The sequence below is a fragment of the Protopterus annectens genome, chromosome 2.part0 (genome assembly GCF_019279795.1).
Source record: "Protopterus annectens isolate FY-2018-M chromosome 2.part0, PAN1.0, whole genome shotgun sequence".
Taxonomy (NCBI): Eukaryota; Metazoa; Chordata; order Ceratodontiformes; family Protopteridae; genus Protopterus; species Protopterus annectens.
Window position 1 is genome coordinate 36137512 of NC_056728.1, and position 17097 is coordinate 36154608.

The 17097-nt window shown below is 41.7% G+C and overlaps 1 protein-coding gene across 1 annotated transcript in view; it reads right to left on the reverse strand.

Annotated features, from left to right (window-relative positions):
• UNC80 (unc-80 homolog, NALCN channel complex subunit) overlaps nucleotides 1-17097 on the reverse strand; it is a 5631640-nt gene that overhangs the window by 4766545 nt on the left and 847998 nt on the right. The gene's annotated exons all lie outside the window — the stretch shown is intronic.

The following is a 17097-nucleotide window of genomic DNA, read 5'->3' on the forward strand; positions in this document are numbered from 1 at the left end:
AAGACCCAGGTAGAAAAGCTCCATAGGACAACTAAGCAAGAAAATTGCACGGTTATAGTAAAATACAATAAAATAATTAAGCAAATTTCCATTACAGTACAAGCAAATGAAAACAGCAAGAAAAATATTTATACAATGTAGTAACAAAAAAAGGTTATAACAAAAAATTGGCAAAGACAGGTTTGGATTGTCATCAGGGGATAACAGTACAAATCAAAAAAAGTTTGTTTTATAAGCTACAGGAGGTGTAGATATTTATTATAAAAGTCATATTGCAAACAGGATGCAGGTAGCAAGTTACCAGGACCTAGAAATGAAGGAACATGATGAGTAGTAAATTACTGTCTTGTCATAATAGGAGGTTAGTTTTGATAAGATAATTAGAGAAAAGGGAGGAATAGGAAGGAAAGGAGGAATGGGGGGAAGTAGGGACTGGTTCAAGTGGGATCACAGTGACAAGTCCAGGTGCTGTTTAGGTAATTTTTGAGAGTTTTCCTGAATTCATGGACATGGTAATATTTCTGAGGTTCATGGGAAGCTTTTTCCATGAAAGAGCGGCCTTTACGCTCTATCTCACTTAATTCCTCACACGCACACACACACACACACACACACACACACACACTTGTAATGTTGTCCATTTTTGCATACAATTAGACACCCAAGAAGACAAAATATGAGGCTGTCTGGAGCTGTTTATGAAGGGACATGCCTCAATAAACCTAAGAAATGTAAAGGAAAAGAATAATCAACATTCCGAGCTAGAAATATCTACATCTACCAACACAGCGAATTTAACAACAGAACTCAATGCAGTCTTCTTATGATTATCTTCTGAATACTTTCTGCTGCAGAAGCTTTCCAGTTCCTACCAAGGCCATTTTTAAATTTCACCAATTTCTCCTTGCCCTCTGTCACATTTTTTTCCAGGTTAGCAGCACTTATTCAACAGTTGGCATATCCAAATAGCCGTCACACTCCCCTACTTTGGGACTTCAGTATTGTTCTGTATCCATCCATTCACCCATTTTCAAATCAGCTTTGGTGTCAGTAGGCTAAGCAGTTCATGCAGTAGGATCCTCACTTATTCACAGGCATGCTGAAAGATATAACCCTTCCAAAATCTTCTAGGTCTACTTTTGGCCCTCCTTCAAATGGGCAGCACATATTACATCTCTCAGAGGAGGCACCCAGAGGGCAACCTCAAAAGGTGCCCAAACAACCATAGCTGACTGCTCGAAACATTTAAGAACAGTGTGTCTAACCCGGGATCCAATTAGACTACCAAGCTCTTCACTGCATCATAGAGAGTGAACACAGCTACCACATGAAGGAACCTCATTTCTGCCACTTGTATTAGCAATCTATTAGCAATCTATTACTTTCAATCACTATTTAAAGCTCACGATCATCATTGAGTATGGGACACAGACTGAAAAATAAAAGACAACTTTATCCTATGACTCAGCTCTCATTTCATGATTCGCAATCTGGTACAATGTTCACAGTACTACTTGTGGTGTAGTCCTCTGCTGGTCAGTCTACCAGCCCTCTTCTATCTTTCCTTGTAAACAGGATCCCAAGACATATAAACTCCTCACCCAGTGGTGTTTCCACTTCCTTACCTGGATAAAGCAATCCACTCTCTTCCAGGACAAAAGCATGACTTCCAATTTTCAGAAGCTGTTTTTTTATCCCAACACCTTCAACCTCAGAAGCAAATCACTCCATTGTATGTGAGAGATCGGAATCTCTTGATGATAATAAGGCACCACAGTCTGTAGAAAAACAAAATACTACCCCTGCCATCTTTAAAACAGAAATTCTCTAGACCTTGGCTGCATCTTGATAACGTGAGCCTAAAAAATCACAAACGGGGGTGGGCGACAAGTCACACCCTTTGTAAAATTCTACACCCAAACTGAATGCATCTGAGATAATGCCAAAAATGTGAAGAAAAATCTCACTCTTCAAGTACTTGAATGGAATGGTACACAGCAATGGTCCCAAAACATTTATGTTGTAGCACTTCCAACAGAACTTTTGTAGGTACATGGTCATGTGTCTTCTTTCTACTGACAAAACATTCAGATGGCATTCTAGTATGGCATACTACTATGACCCCCTCCAGTGCCTGGCCAATGACAAACAGCCTGCTCATTGTTCCATGGCCAGGATGGAATCTACATTACTCTTCCTGAATCAGAGGCTAGAATGTTGGACAAAGCCCCTTTCTTCCAGTATTCTGCTTATGTTTTTCCAAGCAGACCGATGAGTCCTATTCCTCCGTAACTGGAAAATGCCATTCTATCTGCCCTTTTGAACATGGGACCATTATCCATATCTGCCATCCAGAGGTACTGTCCCAGTCTTCCACACAACATTCCAACTTGGGATAATGACCCTATCATGATGGAGAGAGTTGTGTTATCCATCAAGCCTTTCCTAACTTCCAGGTGTCTTAAGCACTAGTATTATCAACTTTTCATCATGTTTTATTGCCTTAAATATTTGATTGTTTTATTGAATGCTGTGATGTCACTGTATGCCTTTTGTATAAAGGGAGGGGGGTTTTATACTGCATTTATATCTGATGAAGCGTTGAGGAGCAACGCGAAAGCGCTTATACCACTGCAGTCTTTGTTTTTTGTTTTTTAATAAAGTGTGGACATTCGATTTTACTTGAAGGTTCTTTGATTTTTATTCAGCTTGGCCTCATATGGTGCACTCTTTATTATTATTTTTACTTGGTTCACTTGGATTTAATAAGAGTGCTTTATCTGGCGGATTTGTTTCATTTGTTGCATTATCCATATCTGCCATCCAGAGGTACTGTCCCAGTCTTCCACACAACATTCCAGCTTGGGATAATGACCCTACCATGATGGAGAGAGTTGTGTGCCCTTATGATACTTAAAAGTGAGGTCCCACTTGGCACTTTGGTTTAAGAGGAAGGGATCAGGCCAACAGTGATACAAAATGGGTCTCCCATTAACATTCAGTTAAAAAATCCAAGAATATCACACAGAAGAGGGGAAACCAGGACCTACTTCTGAAGACAAGCTTGGATATGCTGTACATCACTGAGTGCCTAGTAGTCAGGTGAGCCCATGTAAGCTACAGCCACAGCATCAGCTCATCATCAGCAAGATGAAGGGTATAACTCAGGCACAATGCCAATCAAGTAGCAGGCAGAGGTAGGACAGATTAAGACAGACTAGACTATGGCAATAGAAAATAACTCATACAGCACGGAATGCCATCACTTTATGAAAAAAAAGGAACTAGAGCTTCTGTGGGGAGGTTGAAAAGCTATTCTCAGATTTAGTCTTACCTCTACACACAGCATTACTTCCAGAACCATACTTCTCAAATAGGGTTGATATCCCCTGCATCTGAAAATGACCATCTTGAGACGTCCAGGAAAATGTGGGGATACTCACAGGCCCTTGGATGGATGGATGGATGGATGGATGGATGCATGGCAAATATAAGAGTCACCTCAATGTAACTGTAAGCTGCAGAAAGGAATATTTTGCTGTTTGTGCATATGCACTTAGTTATTTGGATAGGGTCCCACTTACAGATTCTACAGCTCTAATGGAAGACTGATGGCGATATCTCAAGGGGTGTAACTGGGAAGAATAACTTGCCTGATCTAAACTGATGTGGTGAATCGTTTCTGGACATCTATGCTAATCGTGCCCTACTCATAACAATCACCATGCTCAAATACAAACCTAACATATGTACCTGCAACTAAAGCATTTTCAGTCAAAGGACAAGAGCTTACTTTGTGGTTATGTCATCAGATCTGAAGTTGTACGTTCTTGATACTTAGGTCAATAGAGGCACTGATTTGCCCACTGACCTCACTGGTGGTGGGCTGAGCCAGACAGACACAAGCAACATGGAAGTAGAGTGAGGCTGTCTTGGGAATGTCTACTCAATGTGTCTGTTTGCGAAGAGCTTAAATATTGCTTCCACAACAGCTTCTCTTGTACATCTGGGGAAGTACAGAATATGGTGACTGAGTGGACCTGTTTAAGACCCAAACAACTACAGTGATTCCAAACAGATGTGGCCAAAAGGCAGTCATCATCTATTCTGGTGGTTATCCTAGGAGCTGCTGGTGGACACCAACACTGAGAGCAGCCATCAGAAGTCTGGTGAGGCCATGGAAGATAAATATTTGGACAGCCTGAAAGATATTCAGGAAACTAAGAAACCATCTGGACATTCAGCAGAGGGAGGCTGGATGTTATCCAGCCTCTTCCCAGCAAAACTGGACTAATGTTGACCTTGAATAAGGCCATTCTCAGGAAATGAAAGGAATAGTCTGAGGAACTTCTTCCACAGAAGAGGGCATGCTCATTGGGTCCAGAAGTACCAGAACAGAATGATAAAACTGGATCCATTTCAGCAGATGAGGTCAATGCAGTAATAGCTTTTTTCTGTGTCACAGCTGTGCTAGTGGATAAGCTCTGTCCAGAGGTGCTGGATATTGTTAGGAAGTTGTGTTTGATCGGTATCTTTCTGCTTTAACTCTTATCTGATCTCAATATTTTCTGGAAGTAGACATCTCCTTCATAAGTAAATAGCATGATCTGCAGGCTATCCATTCATCAGTCACTAAATGGACTATTATCCCTCTTTGCATTATCTTTCCTGTCAGGGAAATGTCTATGACCTAGCACACACTGAGTTCAGTAACAATTAAAAGACACAATAGGAGAAGGCACTGTTGGATTGACATCCAAGATGACTGCACACTGATCAGGTTGATTAAGAGTTCCACCACTATGTATGCAGATGGCAGTTATGAAAAGGAGGCAGTGATAGCTACCAAATGGATAAAATTATATTATTGTCTAGTAATTATACTGCTTGGATGCCAGCAAAAAATACATTTGGAGGAAGCAAAAGAAAATCATTCAGAAAAGGCTGGGAAGAATCTTGCAACTCTTCAGCAAAAAGTAGTTAAAGTTTCAGCTTTGGTATAGAAGAGAACTTCCAGTAATTTACAGGACAAAATAAATCAAATGCACTCATTGGTGTTTATATTCCTTCAGAGTTTCTTTTATTTAAACAGTGAAATAAAAAGGTTGGAAAAATAGAAGCTTTAACCAGTTATTCAGATAAGCTGATAAAGCTGGTTAAAAACAGTCTAAAATGAATGAATGATTTGCTGAGGATGAACTAGCTCTTTGAAAAACAGTAGAGTCAGAAGTCAAAGCAAGCACAGAAAAATGACAAGTTATGTACTTACCATAACAATAGATCCACGAGTTCTCATTTTCATCCAGTTCAACCTTTGGGTTATCAGATCAGATCTCTGTGCCTTTTTTAAGGTGCTGTGGATCCAAGGCTCTGACCTACCTATAATTCCCTCCATTCCACGAAAGTACCTCAGATTGAGTTTACTGACATATCTACAGATATTATCTAGACTTAAAGCATATATGTCAAGGGACATATAATACCCATAGGAAGGTAGAGCATGCAGGGTTTTCACAGACGGTATCTCAGATGAGGTATATCTGGTCACCAGAAGCTGTCAACAATATTGAAAGGGGGAAGAAAGGAAGGAGGGATGTTAAGTGGATACAAATGAGAACATGGATCTATAGTTATGGAAAGCACATAACTTTTGTATCCAGTGTTGTCTATTTTCATCCAGTTCAACCTCTGGATGGATTCCCAAGATGAACACCTGGGTGACATTAACTCATTACAGCCGAGTGCTCCTCTAGGCATTATTGCAGTTACCTCCTACTGTGCCTCTAGGCATCAAATATTGCTTGTTCATATCTGCATCAATAATTCCAAAACCATGCTGCAGACAAGGTATTGGAATATTTTATCTTGAAGCATACGTGACGGCAAACACGATTTTATTGATATTTGAACTCTATCAATGAGTATTTGTTAGAACTGTAAGGTGGTAACTTCATTTTTTTAAAGGCCTAAAGGCTGGAGAATCAACTAATGGAACCTAGGACTCACCAGATCCGGATAAAATCATGGGTGAGGTGAGGGAGACTGGATCTGACTAACTGGTGGATTTGACTTCCTTGGAGTCTTGGGTGCCAGACCTGAAGAATCTGTTGGCTCAGCAGACCTTTTGCTAATCTTCATCCCTCTTTGGACTTTTCTTTATCTCTCTGTTTTGACATGTCCATTGTTTTTTTCCAGGAGAAGCTGAAGCTGTTCTTGAAGAAGTAGAGGTGCAAGTCTGTCCAATTGCCATTAGTATGAATCCACATTGCTGAAGGCAACTTTCAGCAATTAAAACTTTTTTTTGAGTGGACAGGTCCACCTACACACCACCATGGTGGAGCACATCACCATATGCAGAACAATAACACTTGTCCATCTACCTGCTTAACCAAATAAACTACTTGTAACTTCAACAATGCAGCTTTATTCCTCCCACAGGGAGGGTATGGCAGGGAGAGAGAGAGAGAGATAGAGAGAGAGACAGAGTCTCCTAGATCTACTAGCAAAAATGATTTTATATGGACTAATCCTTTGGACTCTATGTCCCCATTTGTTCTGAGGGGGGATAGGAGTTGGGAATTTCCAAGCTAGGAGAGGGCCCAATAGCCCTCCATTCCCCTGGGTGGGGAGGGAGTTCAGCTGATAAGAGAATGGGGAGGTTTGCACATCTTGCAGGGCAGGATATCCTCTTCCAAAGGGAGCATTCACCTCTACCATCAGCAACTGTAAAGTTTGCTACTGGTGTTTCCTGAGGGAAAGTGAACCTTCACACACTGAGCTCCCATCAGCTTAGGAGTGTGAATGTACTCCAACAGCACATGCTCGGTAGACTTGAACTTCACTGGGTATACCACCTTATGCTCCAATTAGGTGTCACCTGTGTGGCAAGCCAGAAACTCTTCCCTCCCCCATGACAAGTGAGCTAGTAGTGTTTGATCATTCACATCCTCCCTGGCCAACTTCTACAGGCATCCAAATTCGCTACACCATAGACAGGGGTTTATTCCTCTAATCTATGGAGCTGACTACAATTTCTTTCTTTTTCATCTTTGACATAAGATTACCCAAATGAGTAGTGGCCAAGCCTGCTCTCTGTATGCTAAGTCCTCATGATTAACAGCACTTCTGAAATTAACATTTTTTAATCAAAATCAAAAAGATTCATGACAAGAAACCAAAGACACAATGAGCAATTAAACATTACACCCTACTTCTTGCCATTTTCACCTACAAACTCTTTTTTTCTCACCTACAACTCAAACTTACAGATCCCCTCCCCTTTTTTTTACCAGCAAATCAAGTAAAAGAAAGCCAGACTCTCTGGTGCAGTGAGACAGAGCTCTGACTGTGACCCAGGTGACTAGGGTTTAATTAGTAGCCTCAGCACAGAAGGAGTCGTCAAGCAGAGCAGAAGGAGTGAAGGGGCATGGTGAAGGAAATACCCCTTGCAGAACTCAGGGAACATGCTCTGCAGTCAGTTTTTGCATACCTCTCCCTGGTGTCTTGCTGGGTGTGTGCAAGGATAGAGATGAACAGTAAAACACTCAAACGACCATTGACGGTTGACTAAATAATGACCCTACTCAGTCGGCTCTTGCCCAGTGATGGGAACGAATGGGCTGATTGACCAAGAGTGCATCTGATAGTTGGCAAGCAGAGGGGGCAAAGACTTACAAAAAATAATCTAAGATCACAGTTCTATGAAACCATCTCCTTACAAAATCCTAGAAACAGACTTCTTTGTACTGTTCACAGTTTTTCAACACTACTTCCCCTAAGATTGAAAGGCATCCCACTAAAAATACCTACTGTCACTCCCATTCTACCAAGCCTTCCATAACCAATACCAATTCACTTCCTTCTAGGCTTTCATTTTCTTCATACTATTCTCTATTACTCTACCAAAGAAGTTTCCTTTTACTCATTCCTTTCTCATCTTTCTCACCTTCCTTTCACTTTAACTTTTCTTTTCCTTCTACCTTTACTTACCTGTACAACTAACTGTATATACCTTATATATTTAATGTTTACTGCATGTACAACGTTTTGAGCCAGGTATACAATTTGCCCTACGGTTCAAACACTGACATTTTTTTCAGTTATAGTTGCATGTTTACCTACAGTGTTCATAGCTTACTTGCAAAACATTCCTTATTATTCATCACCAAGCATGTATCCATTTGAAAATAGCTTTATTATCTTATGTCTACTGTATTTTCCCAGGCTGAGTCTGAAAATGGTCTATTGGGATCACTGTTCTACCTTGGTTAATAAAAGCAAAACAAAACCTGTGAAATTAGCAAAATGAGACAGAAATCTGTAATGAAAATAGCTATAATTTCCAATTCCACTCCTCAAAATCTATATATAAATATATATATATATAAATATATGTGTATATATATATATATATATATATATATATATATATATATATACACACATATGCATACGTGTGTGTGTGTGTGTGCGTGCACGCACGCGCACGTGTAGTACATAAAGCATGTTGATTACACCTGGATATCTAGGAAAGACGAAAAATCAGTTAAACACTTGTATTGGGAGAAACCAGATCATAATTGTTAAGTGCTCCCTATTTCTCTTATTAAGATCGGGTATCACACAAAGGAGTTAAATTATAAGTTATGTACTTACCCTTTGGTAAAAACTCTGTACCCATGAACTACCACATAGGCAGCAATCTACTTAACACCGAATGCGTGATAAGAGACCTTGGGACCCAGGTGGACAGTAGTCTCTCCTTTGATAATCACATCGCCACAGTAGTCAGGAAGTCCTTCTACGTAGCACACCTCATCATAAAAGGGTTCTCATCTAGGAAAAAAGAGGTCATTGTTCCCCTCTACTCATCACTCATTAGACCCATTATAGAGTACAACGCCCCTTTTGGAATGTACCTCACAAGACATCTGCAGGAGCTGGAAAGGCCACAGAAGTACCTCACAAAGAGGATTACTGGCCTCAAATAAATGCCCTACACTGACCGCCTCAAAAAACTCCAGCTTTACTCCGTAGCATATCGCGTACTCCGAGGTGATCTCTGCCTAACATATAAAGCTATGTCAAACCCAGAGCTGTTGGACATGCTACACCTAAAGAAATCCCAATCCCTCCAAGCGACACACTCTAGGGACCTAAACCTTATCACCACAATAAACAGGACATGCTGGAGGGATAGATTCCTGTCCCAGAGACTTCCTATACTCTGGAACAAGCAACCCATCTATGTCAAGCAAAGTTCTTCATTAGCACTCTTCAAGAAAAATCTTGATGAGTGGATGGGAAATAGGAAATACACCCCGGAGATCACTTCTGTGTCTCTGCTGGACAGTGGCACAGGAAAATAACTTTCTTGGGTGGCGTAAGCTATGGCACCTTGCTGGCTAGGCTTACGTAGGCCCTTGGGCCGATAGCCTAGTACCTACCTATAAACCTATAACTTGGCATCTGTGTTGTCCATTTTCATTCTTTCTCAGTACTGGGTCTAGGATGCGACTGTCAGATCCGATACGGTTGCTTACTGCTTACCTGGAGACTTTAGATCCAAGCCTCAACCTTCTGCCTTTACCCATAATCCTCTAGACCAACCCTAAGCCCTTAAATAGCATTTGCTGCCATATATATGTGTGTGTGTGTGTGTGTGTGTATGTGTGTGTGTGTGTGTATATATATATATATATATATATATATATATATATATATATATATATATATATGGGTCTACTTCACTTGACCTACAACTCATTTGACTGAAACCCATTTGACCAAAACCAAATGACCTAAATTTCATTTGATTGACGCTCATTTGACTGATTCTCATTTCACCGACATTTAAGACATAGTTTTGTTGTGGGTTTTCCTTCACCTGTGACTTGCTTGTGATTAAAAAGAATTACTGTAACTTACACTGCTGACTGGTAGAATTCCGATAGTCATGTAGAAAGTAGTATTGTAATGTTACTAGATGCGGGTTTGTCTCTTTACAGTTTTATGGGAAGTATCGAAAGTAATTTGGTGAATGTTTTGTGAGTTCCTACCAGTAGTGGCAGCAAGTAGAGTACTGTAAGGCAAGTTAAAGATATATGCCCTTTTTACTCACTGTAGTGCAATCCTGGAGTTAGTATATACAATTTGGGGGGGGGGGGCACAGCCCCCTACCTAGTTTGGTTGTACATTGTCCTGTTTCTGTTAAGAGGAAGTAATTAGTTTTTTAAGTTCCAGAAAGGTGTGCTTGTCTATGGTTTAAGATTTAGTATGTTGAAATTCAGCACTGTAAACTGATGGTGAAATGGGAGTCAGTCAAATGAGTTGTCAGTCAAATGAAATTTAGGTCAATTGTGTGTTGGTCAAATGGGTGTCAGTCAAATGAGTTTTAGGTCAAGTGCAGTAGATCCACACACACACACACACACACACACACACACACACACACACACACACACACACACACACACACACACACACACACCTATATGAAAAAACTGCCTTCAAGTAGTAGTAATCATCAAAACAAGAACCTGTGGGTTATGATGATACATAGGAAATCTTCCAGGAACAAAGGAAGGGGGGTGGATTGGGGGAAGGTGAGGAAGAATGAAAATGGACAACAGCGATGTCAAGTTATGGTCAGTACATAACTTATAGATCTGATGTATTTTTCAACCTTTTTCACTACTGTGTCAGAGTCCCCAGCTACGTAACTCTTGGGTGGGCTTCATGGAAGGATATGATGGAGTACTGCTGAACCAAAAGCAGCTCTGCTTCTGAAGATAATGTCCAGCTTGTAATGAGTAACAAAAGTATGTAGAGTAGACTATGTGGTTGCTACACAAATATCATTAATAGAAGATCTGGAGGAGAAGGCAGCTGAAGCTGACTTGGACCTGGCTGAATGGGTCTTAGGTGAGCGAGGCAAACTTAAACCTCTTGCATGGTAAATCAGTGAAATGCAGTCTGTAATTCATTTAGCCAAAGTGACCTTAGATACTGAGTGTCCCAAACGATTAGAAGAAGACACAAAAAACTCAGACTTTCTATGCTGTTTTGTTCTGTGAAGGCAAAACCGTAACTGTTGATGAACATCGAAGGTGTAGCATGTACTCCCCTTTGTTCGAAAAATTGGGAAAAAATACTGGGAGTTGAATAAATTGGTTAAGATTTATCTCAGTGGCTACCTTGGGCATGAAAGAAGGGTTGGTTCAAAGGGATACTCTTTGTGGAAGAAGATGTAAAGGAATTCTTGTTGATAATGCCTGTATTTCAAAGATTCTCTTCACCGAAGAAATAGCCACAAGCAGAACAGTTTTCCAGGTATGATATTACAAATCACAGGTGCTTGCTGGTTCAAAGGGTTTTTGGGTTAATCTTTGAAGACCTACCGTGAGGTCCCACGGTGGAGAAGGTTCTTTAACTGGAGGTCTGAGAAGGAAAACTCCCTTCATGAAAGCTTTACACAGTTTAGTAGTAGGAAGGAAAAGATTTTGGTTTCCCAATGAAAATTAGACATTGCTGCTAGTTGAAGGTTAATCGTGGAAAAGTTAGCTCCTTGATCAAAAAGGTGGCTAAGAAAAAGCAAAATATCTGGAATCGAAGCTGAAAAAGGATCAATGTTCTCTTTGCAAGCCCATACAGAAAATCTTTTCCACTTACTTTTGTACAGCTTTTTACTGGATGACTTCTGAGAGGCCAGGAAAAATGTGACATACTGGAGAAGTGAGCCTGGACTGTATAACAATCACTGGAATTGAAGAAACCATGCGGTTAGCTTGAGGGCATGGAGACTGGGGGTGCTGAAGTTCCAATGGTTGAGACAGGAGATCCTGAGAGGGCTCCAGAATTCATGGAAGATATCTGAGATGAGAACATAGGAAGGGGAGCCACACCTGGCAAGGCCAAAAGGGGGCAATGAGGATGACTGAGCTCTTCCACCTGCTTGCTTTCTGAAGAAATCTTGGGATCAGAGAAAAAGGGCGATAAGCATAGAAGAAACCCAGGGGAAAATAGTAAACTAGAGCATTCCTCGGTAACTCCCCCTGAGAGAGGATCAGAGCAAAATACTTGTTGCATTTGTTGTTGAGGGGGAGGGCAAATAGGTCGCAGCAAGGTTGGCCCCAACAACTGAAAATCCTGTTCGCTACTGACTGAGTGAGGGACTACTTGTGAGGAATCAAAACGTACTTGCTCAGTCTGTCTGCCCATATGTTGTTCTTCCTGGGTATGTGCGTTGCAACAAGAAAGCAGTCTGAAGAGATCACCCATTCACAGACCCTCATGGCCTTCCTGCATAATGGGTAAGAACGAGTTCCTCCTTGTTTGTTGATGTACCGGACCACTGATTTCTGTGTGAACAGCAATAGTCCTTACAGGGAGGTTATCCTGAAAAGCTTGCAATGACAGAAGAACTGCCCTCATCTCTAGGATGTTCATATTCAGTTTATTCTCTAATGGGGACAATGTGCCTTGGACCAACTTCCTACTGTAATACCCCCACCCTAGCTGAGAAGTATCCGTGATCACTGTGGCTGTTGGCAGGGGAAGACACAGTGGCCTGCCCAATTGCAGGTCCTGGCACTGAATCCACCAAAGAACATGATGTTTGCAGATTGGAGTGAGTTTTACAGGCACAGAAAGAGGATGATAGAGGGGTGACTATTGAACTGCTAAGGTCCAGTGGAGTACCCTCGTGAAAAATCTGGCCAGGGTAACTAGTATTACTGCCACTGACATGGATCTCAGGACCTATAATACCAGCCTCGCAAGAGGAGAGAAATGAGATAGCATGTCCTGTATTTGATTTCTCAAGGAAGATATTAAGGAAGATATTCTGTGCATTGGAAGATAGGCCACTGTGTGTAAGGTAACTAGCTAGGTTCCTATAAATTCAAGGTTTTGAACTGGAGTTAACTTTGATTTTGACAAGTTTACAGAAATTCCTAAAAAGTTCCAGATGTACATCAAATAATCTCTGGCTTGAATCAGTCAGTGCTTGGTTGGGGCAGTAAACAGCCTATCGTCTAGGTATGGAAAAACCTGGAATCCTTTCAGCCTCAAGTGAACTGCTACCACTGCTATGCACTTGGTGAACACCCGGGAGGCTGTGGTGATACTGCAGGGCAGTGCTCTGAATAGTGATTGGCTCCCAGCCGGAAGCACAGAAATCTCCTGGAGATCTTGTGTATCATTATGTAATAGTACGCACTCTGGAAATCAGTGAAGCACATCCAGTCGTCTTTGCACAGAAGCAGCAGAATGGACTGTACGTAACCATTCGGAATGTGCACTTCTATACATATGTTTTCTTTGGCACCAAAAAGAAACAGGAATAAGTTCCAAATTCTATCTGTTCAGTTGGGACCTTTTGGGTGGCTCTTTTGAAGCAGCTTTTGGATTTCTAGGGCTGCTGACTCCCTTTGACAGGATGGAACATCAGGGAGTTTCTTGCTTAGCCCTGAAGGAATAAGGGAAAAGAGAATGTAATAGCCTCTGGGTATAATGGAAAGCACCCATTTGTTTTAATACTTGTCTAGGCTTCTGGGTGCAGTGAAAAATGTCAAACTGCCTACAGAGAAGAGCAATCAGGCAGCACTTCAGGAGCACTAATAGGGCCTGTAAGGAAAGGCATCCCTAAATCCCTGATTCTGCGGACCCCTCTCCCCCGCCTCTAGGGCAATGTCTGCCATGGAAACCTCCTCCTCTGCCTATAGAAGAGGAATCTCACCGCAAATCCTGGAAGCTGCCTGAGACTTATGGAACCACATTTTCTTGACACCTCGTTGGATCCTGGAGAAGGCATGCCAAGGGGTAGAAAACATGATTCCAAATTAAAAGTAGATAGGGTCTTTCCTTCCTGCTCACTGCAGGTAAGCATTTCTTTGACTGATGGTCCAAAAGGGAGGAACCACTGAAAGGGACATTAACAAAAGATGTCTTGAAGCATTACATGAAACTGCACAGCCTCATCCAGACATGTCGCTGTATGGCTATGCCTGAGCTGGCAGAGAGGCACCTTCCACTGCATGGAAAATTAACGTCATTGTTTAGTTAGCTATAGACAATAGAGTGGTCAACCACTGAAAAACTTTAAGGTCCTCCACTAACATGGATTCAGCAAGAGAATTTGAGAGCTCTTTCATCAAATCTCTCTACAAGCAGGTGAAATGGGCCATAAAATTCAATGACCTCAGTGCAAAGGTAGCTGAGGCAAAAACATGTTTCTCAAACCTGTCCATTGCTCTGGACTTCTTGCTCAGGGGATGGACAGTGGAAGTCTGCTGTGCTAGCTCCTTCTTTGTGGTTGCTTTCACAACCATAGCATTCATGGCATCTCCCTTGCTCCAGAATTGGCAGTCGGCAGGTAGAGATAGGATTTTGTCCAGATGTCTGGGAATCAGTAAAACAGTGTCTGGCTCTGGCTCCTTCCATACCCGGCAGGAGACAACGTTGATAAGCTTATCCACCTGGGGGTGGGACATACATGCAGACTTTCTGGAACTGGTTGACCAGATGGAACAGGAATCAAAGGCTCAACACTCAGAACAGATGGAGAATGGGTAGTATGAATCAAGACAGAAGAGAATGGTTCTCTGGCTGCAGAGAAAGCCCTTTCTATAAGCTGGAAGGCTAACAGACCCAGAGAAACCTCTCCCTCCACGGAGCTGAAGTCTCCAAAGAAAGGAAGTTAGGGCCAGCCACGGATCCACACTGTCTGGAGACAACTGGGCCACAGCATTCTAGAGCTGAGGCACCCAGGGGAGGGAATGATCCGAACAAATCAGAGACAAATACTACCCCTCAGACCTGGCACAGATCTCTAGGACCCAAGGCCCACTCTGATCCAAAGACAACTGTGCAAGACTGGTCAGGGTGATTGTCGGATCCGAAGTTTGGGACTTCTTAGGATCCAAATGCGGCCCTCTCAGAGGTCTTAAATCCCTGGGCTCAGAAACCAGTGGAAGGATTGGAGGAGGAGAAAGTTGCTGTCTGACTTGAGAGCTCACGGACCCGATAGGGGACAGAGTGGGAATGACCCCAATCTGAATTTGAGATCTAAGACACTTCAGCATCATCCTCTCGCTATCATGATTACAGAAGCTCCTGGAAGACCTAGATGAGGTGGTGGAGGGCGGTCTCAAGGGCTTGGTAGGTGTCTGAAAAAGCTTGGACGGTAGACTCCAAAACACTGCCTGTAAAGTCAGATCTGGGGCATTGCCTTTAGCTGTCAGATCAGAGGTCTTAGAATCTGAAGCTGGGACGCGCTGAATAGGTGAGTTTGTAATGGGAACTGAAACTGATGGATCGGAGGAAAGGGGAGGATCTGAGGGTTGAAGAGCAGAGGTTGGATCCAAAACTTTCCTCGGTTTAGAGGATGGCTCTGAGGAGGTGGAAGGAGACCTGCAGTGTTTCTTTCTTGGCTCCGAGACCACCTGTTTGGAGAGGTTGAGCCCCAGGCAGACAATAAAGTACATTTTCAGGAGAATTTGTTCATTCGATCTTAGAAAGCTCTTGGATTGAAGGTACTGTACACTGACCAAGGAGAGTCTAGATGAGCAGCTACCAAACGGTATACGCAATTCTTGTGGGCATCAGAATTTGGGATCTTATGCCCACAATAAGTACACCATTTTGAAGCCAGTAGGTCTATCTGGTTTCTCTGTTGTAGTGAAGCACACACAGGTACTACACACAAAAATCGCAAAGAAGTTCAGGCCCCTGACACCAGTAACAACTAGGACACTAGGTAGAGAAAAAAAAAATTATATTTAAGCTAAAAACATTTTTTTTTTTAATTTTATTTAAGGAAACAGTACACACACTAAAGAAAGAGAAAAATAGTCACCTAATCTACCTACCTAACACATGCACACTGTAACAGACACAGACAGCTTCCATTTTCTAAAAGATAACTAACTAGGCAAAAAAAAGAAACAAAAACCCAAAGAGGGAGGAGCAAGTTTCTCACTAACAAGAAAGGAAACAGGAATAGCAGATAAAAATTAAGAGGAAAGCAATTAACGCTCATGATTTTGAAGAGAAGCTTGATCTTCCGTCTGACTGGAATGGTGGCAAACGAGATCTGAGGGGTTAGGGATGGTCTAGGGGATTATGGGTAAAAGGAGGAGCTTGAGGCCCGGATTTGAAGTCTAGATGAAAGCGGCCGTATTGGATCCTAGACCCAGTAGTGAGGAAGAATGAAAAGGACAACATCAGATCCTACAAGTATTGACTAGCAAGCAACAGGCAGAAACATATCTGCTTTTATTTTGCCACTGCTGTCTGTGCCGGTAATATGCTCCAGACTTTTTCTAACATAGCAGAATCTCTTACACTGTCTTTCTGACAGCATAGGCTAAGTGCTTTACAACTTTGAAAGTAGGCAAAACACTTGGCACTTTTTTCCTTTTGTACCTAGTAATACATGGAGCATATAATGCAATGTGCACTACAAGAAATTATGATTGGGTCTCTGATCATAACCCTTTATTATGTGTTCTCAACACAGATGCCAAGATTCACCTCGAGAGTTAATTTCTTGGCATCCATGTCTCAAACACACAAAGACAGTTATGATCAGGAACCCACTCATAATCCTGTATAATAAAGATGAGTGACATGTGTTTGGTCAACTATATCAAACAGACATTTTGGCAGATATTTGTTTTATTGAAACAGATAAGTGAGATGTACACAATATGTGCGTGTGTGTGTGTTAATGTTAGAATAAGGGTTAGGTAAAAAGACAGATTAAGTATACATACAACTGTAAGTGTTTAGGGTTAGAGATAGGTTAGGGAATAGAGTTAGTGTAGGTGTGTGCTTGTGTACATGGTGCATGTCTGCCATCTTGAGTACTGGCTAAGTTATGGGAAGTACTTTTAAGTTAAGATGCATGTTCAGCACGCATTACTGAGGTGGACAGGGGCACTTCGCTCAGTATCAAACAATCTCCAACCCACACATCTAAATAGCCAAAAGAAGTTAAGGCATAAAAAAAGAAGTTATGTCTTACCATAATGTTCCATCTGAGTTGTTGATCTTCACTTATCCTTGACTCTTGAGTTCAAGTTCTGTATCTCAGGA